Source organism: Benincasa hispida, chromosome 10 (genome assembly GCF_009727055.1).
Source record: "Benincasa hispida cultivar B227 chromosome 10, ASM972705v1, whole genome shotgun sequence".
NCBI lineage: Eukaryota > Viridiplantae > Streptophyta > Magnoliopsida > Cucurbitales > Cucurbitaceae > Benincasa > Benincasa hispida.
The window spans coordinates 30021287-30032427 of record NC_052358.1 but is presented as its reverse complement, the minus strand read 5'-3'; the positions used below and the strand labels follow the sequence as shown (position 1 = coordinate 30032427).

Here is an 11141-nt window from a genome sequence, read left to right as displayed (position 1 = left end):
AAAGGAAAGCGGAACCGTACTTATATCTTTAACGCAATTAAGGAACTTGCGATGTTTATATTAATTATCCTTTCTCTTTCTACTTCGCACATAAGACTTGCTACCGCATAACACGATTCTTTGTATAATCTTCACAGTCAGTCTCAACCTCGATATCTTGTATCATGTAACCTGTATCTTGTATCATCATAATTTAGGTTTATTTTATCGCACTTTACTTTTTCTGCAATTTACTTTATTATTGCATTTTTATAGCTTATCTTTACTTTATTGCATTTTTAAATACCTGTACACACAACTTATATTAATTGAAAAACCCCTGGTCACATATATCACGAATATAACGCAATAACCTAAAACGGTCCCTATGTTCGACCTCGGATCACATGGAGAAACTTGCAGTGGAATTATACTTGGTTCTAACGCAAGGAAAATTGTGACAATGCACAACATCCATGCGTGTATGACATAAGAACATTCATAAATAATGCATATCTAGAAGTAGTATCGCATAAAGTAAATAAAGTCGTCATTAATCCTGCGTTGTATGACATAAGGTCATAGAATTGGAATACATTTTATGTCTTCAAGTTTATGGCATCACGTTATATTTATGTCTTCAACAAGTTTATGGCGCCGTTGTCGGGGATTGATTAACAGTTATTGTTTGAGTATGTTTGTGATGTTTTGCAAGATAGATCTCTTTGTACTGGCTGTTCAACGTGGAGAGCAATATGATAGTTTATGAGTACTGGTACCGAACAAGAATTCGAAGTTGACCCAGAGATCGAGCGTACCTTTCGCACAGGGCACGTCAAAATCGAGCAAGGCGAAAGAAAGTAGCTAATATGGCAGATAATAATGACAATGTGGCTACCGCAAGAAATCAAGGGGCAGTACGACCAGTGCAGGACCCAGTCTTCCTTGCCGCTGATCGTGACATTCCCATGAAGAACTACGCGGCGTCTAACCTGTATGATTTTTCGCCTAGGATTTCGAGACCAACAGTAGAGGAGAACAAAAGGTTCGAAATAAAACCGATCATGCTCCAAATGATCCAGAACGCAGAGCAATTTGGGGGTCTGCAAGGTGAAGGCCCACATGGCCACTTGACCAGTTTTGTCAAAATGTGCGGCAACTTATCATTACCTGGCGTTACCCCTGAGGGTATTAGACTATATCTGTTTCCTTACACCTTGAGGGACGAAGCCAAGTGGTGGGCTCACTCACTAGAGCCAAACGAGATTACATCATGGGATCAGCTGGTTGAGCGATTCATAAAGAAGTTCTTCCCACCAACCATCAATGCAAGGCGACAAAAGGACGTGCTAAACTTTGAGCAAATGGACAATGAGGCCCTGAGCACCGCCTGGGTGTGATTTCGAAGATTGATGAAGAACTACCTGCATATCAAGATACTCGATTACGTCCTGATGGAGACATTTTACAATGGCCTGAACAGATCGATGCAGGTTGTTGCTGACGTCTCCGCGGCAGAAGGTTTTATGGACAAGACGTATACTGTGGCCAAGGTCATCCTTGACCGCATCTCGCGAAACATGGATGACTGAATTGATGATGGTTATGGAGGCAGAGGTTCTAAAAGACGAAAGAATGACACTGCCATTGTCCCTGCGGAGACAATGACCACACTAGCCGCTCAGATGGCCGTAGTGACCTCATTCCTCCAATCGATGGCAATCAATCAAGGAGCCATACCCCAACAATTAGCGCAACCCGCTATGCCAGCTCAAGTGGCCGCAATAAGTTGCGTTAATTGTGGAGGGGCTCATGTAGCAGAAATGTGCCCATCGAATATCCAACAGGTATGCGCCATCCAAAATAACCCCTTCAGCAACACCTACAATCCGGGTTGGAGGAACCATCCTAACTTCGGTTGGGGAGGGAATCCTAACCAAGGGGGGCCAAGCAACCATCAGAGTGGCAGTCGAGGGAACTCTCCTTTTCACCATAATTCGAATTAAGGGCAACTAAGGCAATCACACAATCAACAGCCCTCATCTTCAAAGACCTCCAAAAGCTCATTGAAGGTCCTGCTCAAATAGTATATGGACAAAAATGATGCAGTAATGCAGGCGCAGGCGTCTTCAATTCGAAATTTGGACATTCAAGTAGGCCAGCTGGCATCTGAGCTCAGAAACATAACCCTTGGTATGTTGCCTTGCAACTCTAAAGCCCCAGGATCTCATGGAAAGGAGCAATGTCCCTAAGGACATTGGGCAGGCAAGCTGGATCACCTGTAAAGGTGTGGATTGCGCTCATTCAAAAAAACGCATCTTCCGGTCCATATCTCACATTTGTGTTTAAATGCTTTCTTTAATTCTTGTCTTTATTGAATTCTGAATTATGTCATTTATTGCTTCGATTAATTTGTTTCATGACTTTATGAATTTAAGACTCATTTAATTTTTTTGCATTTATTTATGTGCTGTCTTTACTTTCCTTACTTTCTGTATTTAATGCGTTATTCTTTACTGGTGAATGATTGAGAAATAAGAAGAAATTTATTACCGCAAGTCATAGAAACTTGCGTTGATGAAATAAAATAAAATATAATAAAATAATAATAAAACAATCAACATCTGGTATGCATGGCAATAATGGACACATCTTGAACCAACAAGATGCGCTTTGCGTTCACCCAACCCAAATGCGTTGAATCTGAGGGGTGTGTTACGCGCGTACGTGTCCTTTGCCCGTCCTTAGCAAAATGCACTATGTTGAGGTAGTGTTGCACTGGTAGCAATACCGTGCACCCGATCCTCTAGAAATGTGTTTAGTTAAAGGGTGTGTTGCGGGGATACATGCATTGTTGCCTGTCCTCTGCGAAGATGCATTTACGATGGGGAACACATTGCCTTAATCTTTTCCTTGCGTCCATTCGAATAAAACATTAAAGAAAATTCTTTTTGCAAATTTGAGAAGTCCAATCGTTTCATATTCCAAATAAATGATGAGTCCGCAAACGAAAGGACGTTTTTCTGATACCTCATAAATGAGGGCAGTTCGAACGACGGGCCTTTTGAGTGTCCGAGGCCTGCCACCGCAAAAATAGCGTTTGGCCCACTAAGGCCCAACCTATAAATAGCCACTTCCACGTCTGTGAGCACACTTTACCTCTTTTTGCAATCTGAAAAACCCTAGCGCCCCTTGCATACCGAGCTTTCTTCTTCCCAGAAACCAAACGTTTTCCAATTCTTTCACCTAAGCATCCATGGCCGACCAAACCTCCCAACCCTCTACTTAACCCTCAGCACCTTCCACTAACCAAATCTCCATGAGAGAGGCAGCATTAATCTCCATGCGAGAGGCAGCATTCCTTGCTGTCAGTCGCCGTCTTGCTGTCCAACCACACACTGTTCCCCGAGTCATCGGAAGACCTCGGCGAAACCCATTAGCCGTCAGGCCTCCTCAAGTCAAGAGGGGGCAAAGTACTGAAAGCACCCCACTCCCAACTTCAGTAGTCTCCACTGAAAATGAAAAGAGGAGACGCAATGACAAGGATGTATTCGGAAACATTCTGAGTAACTTGGAGGAAGAAGGAGGATTGCCCGAGGCAGGGGTTGTAAACCAACCACTGTCTACGGAGGAGGTGACAGTGGCAGTGACTGAAGAAGTGGTGGTGACGGAGCAAGTGGTGGAAGAGGAGACAAGAAGAAGCACTTTGGCTTTAGAGACTCTTGAGGAGACTGCCAACGCAGAAACCTATGACAGACCCTCTAGAGTTGCGGTGGAGGAAGTTGTGGAGAAAAAGAAACAAAAGAAGAGCAAAGGGAAAAAAGCTGGAGAAGGTGAGGCATCTCATCATGGCAAGGAGAAAAAGAATAAAGAAAAGGAGGATGAATAAGATGAAGAGGCCAAGAAGAAGAGAAGGAAGGAAAAAAAAGAAAGGAAAAAGCGCAGGCGTGAGGAAAGGTGCCTGAGGAAGGAAGAAGAAAAGAAGATGAGGGCTGCGAGCACAGAGAAGGATGGAGAGTCCACCTCCATGAGGGAGGACAAGGGGGAACCAGCACAATTAAGGGAGCCAGCGCAACCGAAAACAACACAATTGGTTGCGATGGACGAAGGAGAAGAATGAGAGGATACCCCCCTGATGCGGTGTCGCAAGGAGAATGTGCCGCAAGGGTCTACCATTGACCCTTCAATTTTAATCCAAGCACTAGAAGAAGTGGAAAGAAGAAGAAAGGAAGAGGAAGAGAGGCAGGAGAAAATGGAGCGGGTGAAACTCATCATCACAGAAGGGAATCAAAGAAGAAGACTGCAAGATGAGAAGATGCGCATCAATAATGAGCTCGCAAGGATTGAAGAGGAAAGGAGGCTCAAAGAGGAACAACGCCTTTTGCTAGCCTCCGAGAAGTTTGTAGAAGAGTTTGAAAAAGAAGTGAGGGAAGAGGAAGAAGAAGAAAATAAAAAGAAGGTAGAAGAAGAGAGGAGAATGAGAGAAGAAAAGGAAAGGAAGCGCGAAGCCAACATGTAGCTTTGAAAAAGAAGAAGGGTAAAAAACTCGCTGAATGCGAGAAGAAGGATCAATACAAAGAGCGGGAAAAGAAGCAAAGACAAGCAGCCCGCCTTGCGTTGGCTAAAGACAAGGGCAAGGCAATAGTGGAGAGTAGCGAGCCCGCATTGGTGAAGAAACGTCCATAAAAAAGAAAAGAAAATGACAACATGTTGATAGAGATGGGCTTTTATCCTACGCCAATGCCACTACAAGACCTCGTCACGAGCGTGATCGTGGAACATGGTTGGGGCATATTTTGTTAGTGCCTAGCAATTGTTGTTCCGCAGGTAGTGAGAGACTTCTACTGCGGACATCTGCATGGCACCAGAGATGCAGTGACCTTTAAAAGGGAGACGGTGTCCTTCCGCGCGAGGGACATCAATGAGTTGTACCAGATGAAGGATAACCCGGATGCACCAAGCAACAGAATCATTGATGATCCCACGAAACAGCAAATGGAAGATGCGCTGTAAATTTTAATGCAATCGGGCACGATGTGGACGGTTTCTTTGAAAGGCATCCGCACCCTGGCATCCAAGTCATTGCTCCCGGAGGGAAGGCTTTGGGTTTATTTGGTCAAAAAGTGGCTGATCCCAACAACGTATGATAAGATGATATCGAGGGATTGCGTCATGGCCGCATACTGCATTGCGCGCGACATACCAATCGATGTAGGGCAGTTGATCGCAGGACAGCTCAGAGCATTGGTGGGGCACATCCGAGGGCAATACTTCTTTCCATGGACTATCTCAAGTCTGTGCCTGTCAATGGGCGTAGGCATTGATGAAGAGCCCATGTACGAAGTCCACGACCTCATCAATATCAAGATCTTGAGGATATTCATCAAGGACTCCCCACACTGCCCAGAGCTACCCTTAAAGAGGCCAGCCATCGATCTCAATGCGCCGCAAGAACCCAAGCCAAAGAGACAGCGCAGAAATGATAAGGGAAAAGAAAAGGTTCAAAAATCACCAACGCATGATCCAGAACCTTTGGACCCTTTACCCTTAGTAATCCGCTCTCCAAGCCCTCCAAGACCCACATGAACAACCTTCTTCTCCACTCCACGAGCACTTTACCAATCTTCTCCTTACTCCAAATTCTCCAACTGCATACCCAGCAGCCTCATACTCACCTTCAGCACCATCACTGCAACATTCCCTTCCACCGCCGCATGTTGATGACCCACACGATTTGGGTAAAGGCACCTCTGCCCGACCCCAAAATGTTGTTGGTGAAACATCGTAGGCACAACCTACCATCACCTCCCTGGCTGCCGAGTTAGCAAAAATGCGATCGCTCCTCTCCCAACAACAATAACTCTTTGCCCAGTAACAAGCCTTCTTCGACCAAAAATTTGATGCGATAATGGAGCAAGTCGACCGTATACAGTGTAGTGCTGCCACAACAAGGGAGGCCTTGATCAATATTCAGCGCAACACTTATACGGTCCATCGACACCAAAGACAGCTTGCGGAGCACAACCACGAGTACTTTAATTTTCAAACAGCATATCTTCATGGTCCCATGGTGCCTCCGCATCTCAGGTAGCATCTGGTTTTCGAAGAGACTCCACCCGCACCGCATCAGAACCTTCCTCCAGACCCTCTTGCCCTTCAACAATAATCTTTACAATTTTTTTTTATGCGACCATTTTGTATTTGTAGTCAATTCATTATTTTTCTAAGTTAATTAAATTCTTTGACTCTTTGTATAGGCAACCAATTTTTGTATTGCGTTAGTTTATACTCTTTTGTATACTTAGTTAATACTCAATACAACTTAGTACATATTCACTCTACTGTTGGCTGTGCCTCTTTCTTTATCATCCTTTTTCAATTATTTGCAATGTTCTTAATCTTTTATTTTTCTGTTCTTCATTGTGCTGTCATGATGTATAATATGTTTATACTTAGAAACATTTCCCACACTTGGTAAATTCTGACTAACACTTAGTTAATTCTTAGTTATAGCAGTACTTTACCTTTTATCTTTCAAAGTTCTGCTCAAACCTTCTTTTTGAATTTTTTTTCTAAATGTTTGTCTAGTCTATCCAAACAACACAATGAGGACCTTGCACATCTCTAAATTTGGGGGTGGGGAAGGTCTGAGCAGATGAGATCAAGACTATGCAGTCTTTAAGAAAATGCGTTCATTTTCTGTAAAAAAAAAAAAACAATAAATTTTCCTACAAAACTCTAATGTCAGCGCAAAGGAAAACCTAAAAAATAATCCCAACCTAAAAAGAGTTAGCTGTGAAAAGAAACTGCTCGTAGTTCGATATTCGCATGATACCTGTGGGAGCAAGCCGAAACGAAGGTAGGTTTCCAAGAGCAATGCAGTATGAAAATGAAAAGAAAAGAAAAATGAGAAAAGAAAAATAAAAGAATGCAAGAGAGAACTCCTCTGAATATCATGATTTAAAGTTGAAATTGACACACAACCGTAGTTAGATGTTCGCATGACACCTGTGAGGACAAGCCAAAACGAAGGGTGTAACCATGACCAACAATCTCTAATAAATGACGCAAGATGACCACCGCATATAGATGCATCAAGTTGTTTTGACAAAGAAAAGGTAAACATTCTATTTTAAAACCAGAAAAGCATTTTTGAGCAGAAATTTGTTATATAGAAGAATAAAGTAGGGCTTTGTTAGGAATTAGTAAGGATAGGAGGAAATTATGTTGTCAAGTACTGTGCCTAAGTGTAACATTTGGAGCAACCAATCGACGCAAGAATATAGGTTAGGAATTGAGCATTATTGCGTTAGTAGAAGATATGCTTGAGGAAAAGCATATATCTAAATTTGGGGGTGTGATAACTTGTAGAAATACAAGTTATTTATGCTGCCTTACTTAGATATTGCAATTAAAAGAGAGAAAATATGTGCCAATTGTATGAAAATTAGCTAAGAAATACAATAATTATAATTTATCATAAATACACCCACTAACACCATCAAGATGGTGAAAAAGATATTTCAAGTCTGTTTTGCAGGAAACCAAGTCACTACTTGCGATCAAGGCTCAGAGAGAAACTGAACAACGCATCTCTGTTGCAGTGCGCCCGTCAATCAACAATGAAAAGACGATCAACGCAATGCGACAGTCGATCCAGAGCTAAACTTCAACCACATGCGGTAATAAAAATAACACTGCATGCGGACACACAATCGAAAGAGCAAGTGAGCAACGCAATTGTGGAAGGATTATGACACGTGCACAATTAACCGTTGTGTATTATTGACGAACTGATTGCATTAACAGAAGGAATATTTATTCCACCATTTTCAGAATTTCCATAAACAATAAAGAGGGGACCACAAGTCAGAGAGTCAAAGCCTTCAACCTAAAATACCCTCATAGAATTCACTGAAAAGATATACTAGATACGAGGCTATCTTCATATCTGTATATTGAGAGAGGCTGATCTGAGTGCTGATCAGAGAAGATTCGTGAAGAAAAAGAACCAAGGCTGAGATCGGTGAGTCTCAAGAGCAATTCTACCCAAATCCCCGTCGTGAAGCTCTGTACCTAGATCCCTTCTACCGGTTGAGCAAGCCTGAGAGGAAAGCTCATCCTTCCATCCACTTCATACACCGACAAACAATTTCTCCATCCAGATCTGTGTCAAGACATTGGCACTCATCTGGATTTGTTTCTAACTCTCATTCATCAATTGTATTTCATTTTCTTAGTCTAAATCATTCACAATCATGTATCAGATGCCTGATTATATAGTTAAATGTCTTGATCAGTTACATCTTCATCTTTCTGTCTATTTCCATTCCTCCATTAATCGCTTTCTTCACGATGTTTTCTTAATCCCTTGGTGATTGATATGAATTAAACGAATTAATTAATTTGTGCTAAAGAAATAAAGATGTTTAGCTAAAGTATGCTAGACAGCATCTTCACCTGTGAGAGCAGAAGTGAAGATGTCATTCTGATCTGTTGAGAGAAGGTTAGAAGAATGTGTTAACTAAAGCGAGAAGTACTTCCAGAGATGGAAACAACCTTGCGTTCATTACATTCATCCCTTTTTCACCATAAAGATGTGGGAAACGCGGCCGATCACCGAGAGGTGTACACAAAGGGAAAACGAAACTGTACTTATATCTTTAACGCAATTAAGGAACTTGCGATGTTTATATTAATTATCCTTTCTCTTTTGGCTTCGTACATAAGACTTTCCATCGCATAACATGATTCTTTGTATAATCTTCACATTCAGTCTCAACCTCGATATCTTGTATCATGTAACCTGTATCTTGTATCATCATAGCTTAGGTTTATTTTATCGCACTTTACTTTTATCGCAATTTACTTTATTATTGCATTTTTAAATACCTGTACACACAACTTATATTAATTGAAAAACCCCCGGTCGCATATATCACGAATATAACGCAATAATCTAAAATAGTCCCTGTGTTCGACCTCGGATCACACCGAGAAACTTGTGGTGGAATTATACTTGGTTCCAATACAAAGAAACTTTTGACAACGTAGAGCATACTACAAGAACATTCCTAAATAACGCATATCTAGAAGTAGTATCGCATAAAGTAAATAAAGTCATCATTCATCCATGCGTTGTATGACATAAGGTCATAGGATTAGAATACATTTTATGTCTTCAAGTTTATGGCATCACGTTATGTTTATGTCTTCAACAAGTTTACGGCATCACGTTATGTTTATGTCTTCAACACACACATGGGTCACTTATTCTTCAGGAAACTCTATACTGTTCAGTTGACATTCTTCATTGTCCGGGAACTTTAATGTGTTTAACACATTAAACTTCACCTCTTGATTGTCTACGTGCATAGTCAATTCTCCTTTATGCACGTCTATTAAAACTTTCCCAGTGGCTAGGAAGGGGCGTCCAAGGATAATTACTACATCCCTGTCCACTTCATAGTTTAGATAATAAAATCCGCTGGGAAAATGAAGTTGTCAACTTTTACCAGAACGTCTTCAATCTTTCCTTCAGGGTACTTGATTGTTCTATCAGTGAGTTGAAGAGTAACAGAAGTGGGTTGTGCTTCACCAATTCCCAATTTCTTAAAGATTGAGAGTGGCATGAGATTAACGCTGGCTCCCAAATCACACAATGCACCGCAGGTTTTCCCGCGTTAGACGTACTTGGTTCTGAATGGCTTGTTGTCTCAGGCGTTCTTTCTTCTTGATCTTTGACTGCAATTGAACGTGTGTTGCGTTCTTTTGAAGGACTTCTGTTTCTTGGATTCATTCTTCTTTCTTCAAGAGCTTTTCCACTTCGCAACGTCACCGCGTGACATTGCTCCTTTCCATTGTTGTTCCCAAGAGTTTCATTGTTGCTAGGAAAAACTCCAGGCTGCCTATTCTTTAATTCACTCGCTATCTGTCCTACTTCTATCTCCAGGTTTCTAATAGAGGATGCCTTGCTTTTCAGCAACACGTCATTTTGGGCGATGTACTCCTTTAATAGGTTCTCAAGCGGAGATTCTGAGCTCGACGACTGTCCTCCTCTATTAAAGGGTTATTGGTGTGGCTGATTCGTTGGTTGAAATGTAGGCGGCGGTCCTTGCCTTTGCTGTTGGTTCGCCCTTGGGTGGTGCTCATGTTGATTTCCTCCTGTCCAAGAAAAATTTGGATGGTTCCTCCATCCGAGATTATATGTATTGGAAAATGGGTTGTTTTTAATAAAGCATACTGACTGCGGGTTTTATAGGCAATGAGCATAGGAATGAGGATCTCCATAGCCCACACAGCTAACTATGGGCTACCCAAATGCTTCTACCTAATTCACCTTCTGCTGATTTGATGCGTTCCCTAGCGATATGTTCTGCAAAAGGCTGGTCATCATAGCCACTTGTGCAGATAGTGTGGTTATTGCATTGGAATCGATAGAATTAACATTCTGAGATCTCTTCTTCCTGTCAGTTCTTGCATCATACGAATCGTCCACCCATTCCATGTTGTGCTTAGCAATGCGGTCTAATATCTCCTTAGCTTCCGTGTAAGATTTATCCATAATTCTACCAACTGCAGCTACGTCAGCTGCCATCTGTGATACTCTATTCAATCCACCATAAAAAGTCTCCATCTGGATAGTTAGTGGTAATCCATGGTTTGGGAAATTTTTGACCAATCCCTTAAAACGCTCCCATGCGGCGCTTAAAGTTTCAGCTTCTTCTTGCTCAAAGTTCATAATCTCTCGACGTCTTCTCGTGTTGGTTGTAGGTGAGAAGTATTTTTGCATAAATTTCTCCACCAACTTCTCCCAGGTAGTGATCTCACTAGTTTCCAGTGAGCTTACCCATTGTTTTGCATCATCACGCAAAGAATAGGGGAACAAAGATAGCCTGATCGCCTCTAGGGTGATTCTAGGAATCACAAATGAGTTACACATTTCTAGGAAACGTTTCATGTGGGCGTGAGGATCTTCTCCACGACCACCCCCAAATTTTCCAGCAGTCTGGAGCATTTGAAGCATTACAGATTTCATCTCGAACCTCATCCCATCTGGCGTTGGGTATATGATTCCTAGTGAGAAATCATAAAATACAGGGGACGCATACTCCCTTATGGGACTCGTGCTACTGTTCACCATTAGGATTGATTTTGTGCAG

General features: G+C 41.9%; 1 non-coding gene across 1 annotated transcript; it reads left to right on the top strand.

Annotated features, from left to right (window-relative positions):
- Positions 1–10631: 10631 nt before the first annotated feature.
- Positions 10632–10735, top strand: LOC120089628. The gene has a single exon (XR_005485301.1). It is a non-coding gene; the product is annotated as a small nucleolar RNA R71 (small nucleolar RNA).
- The last annotated feature ends 406 nt before the right edge of the window (positions 10736–11141 follow it).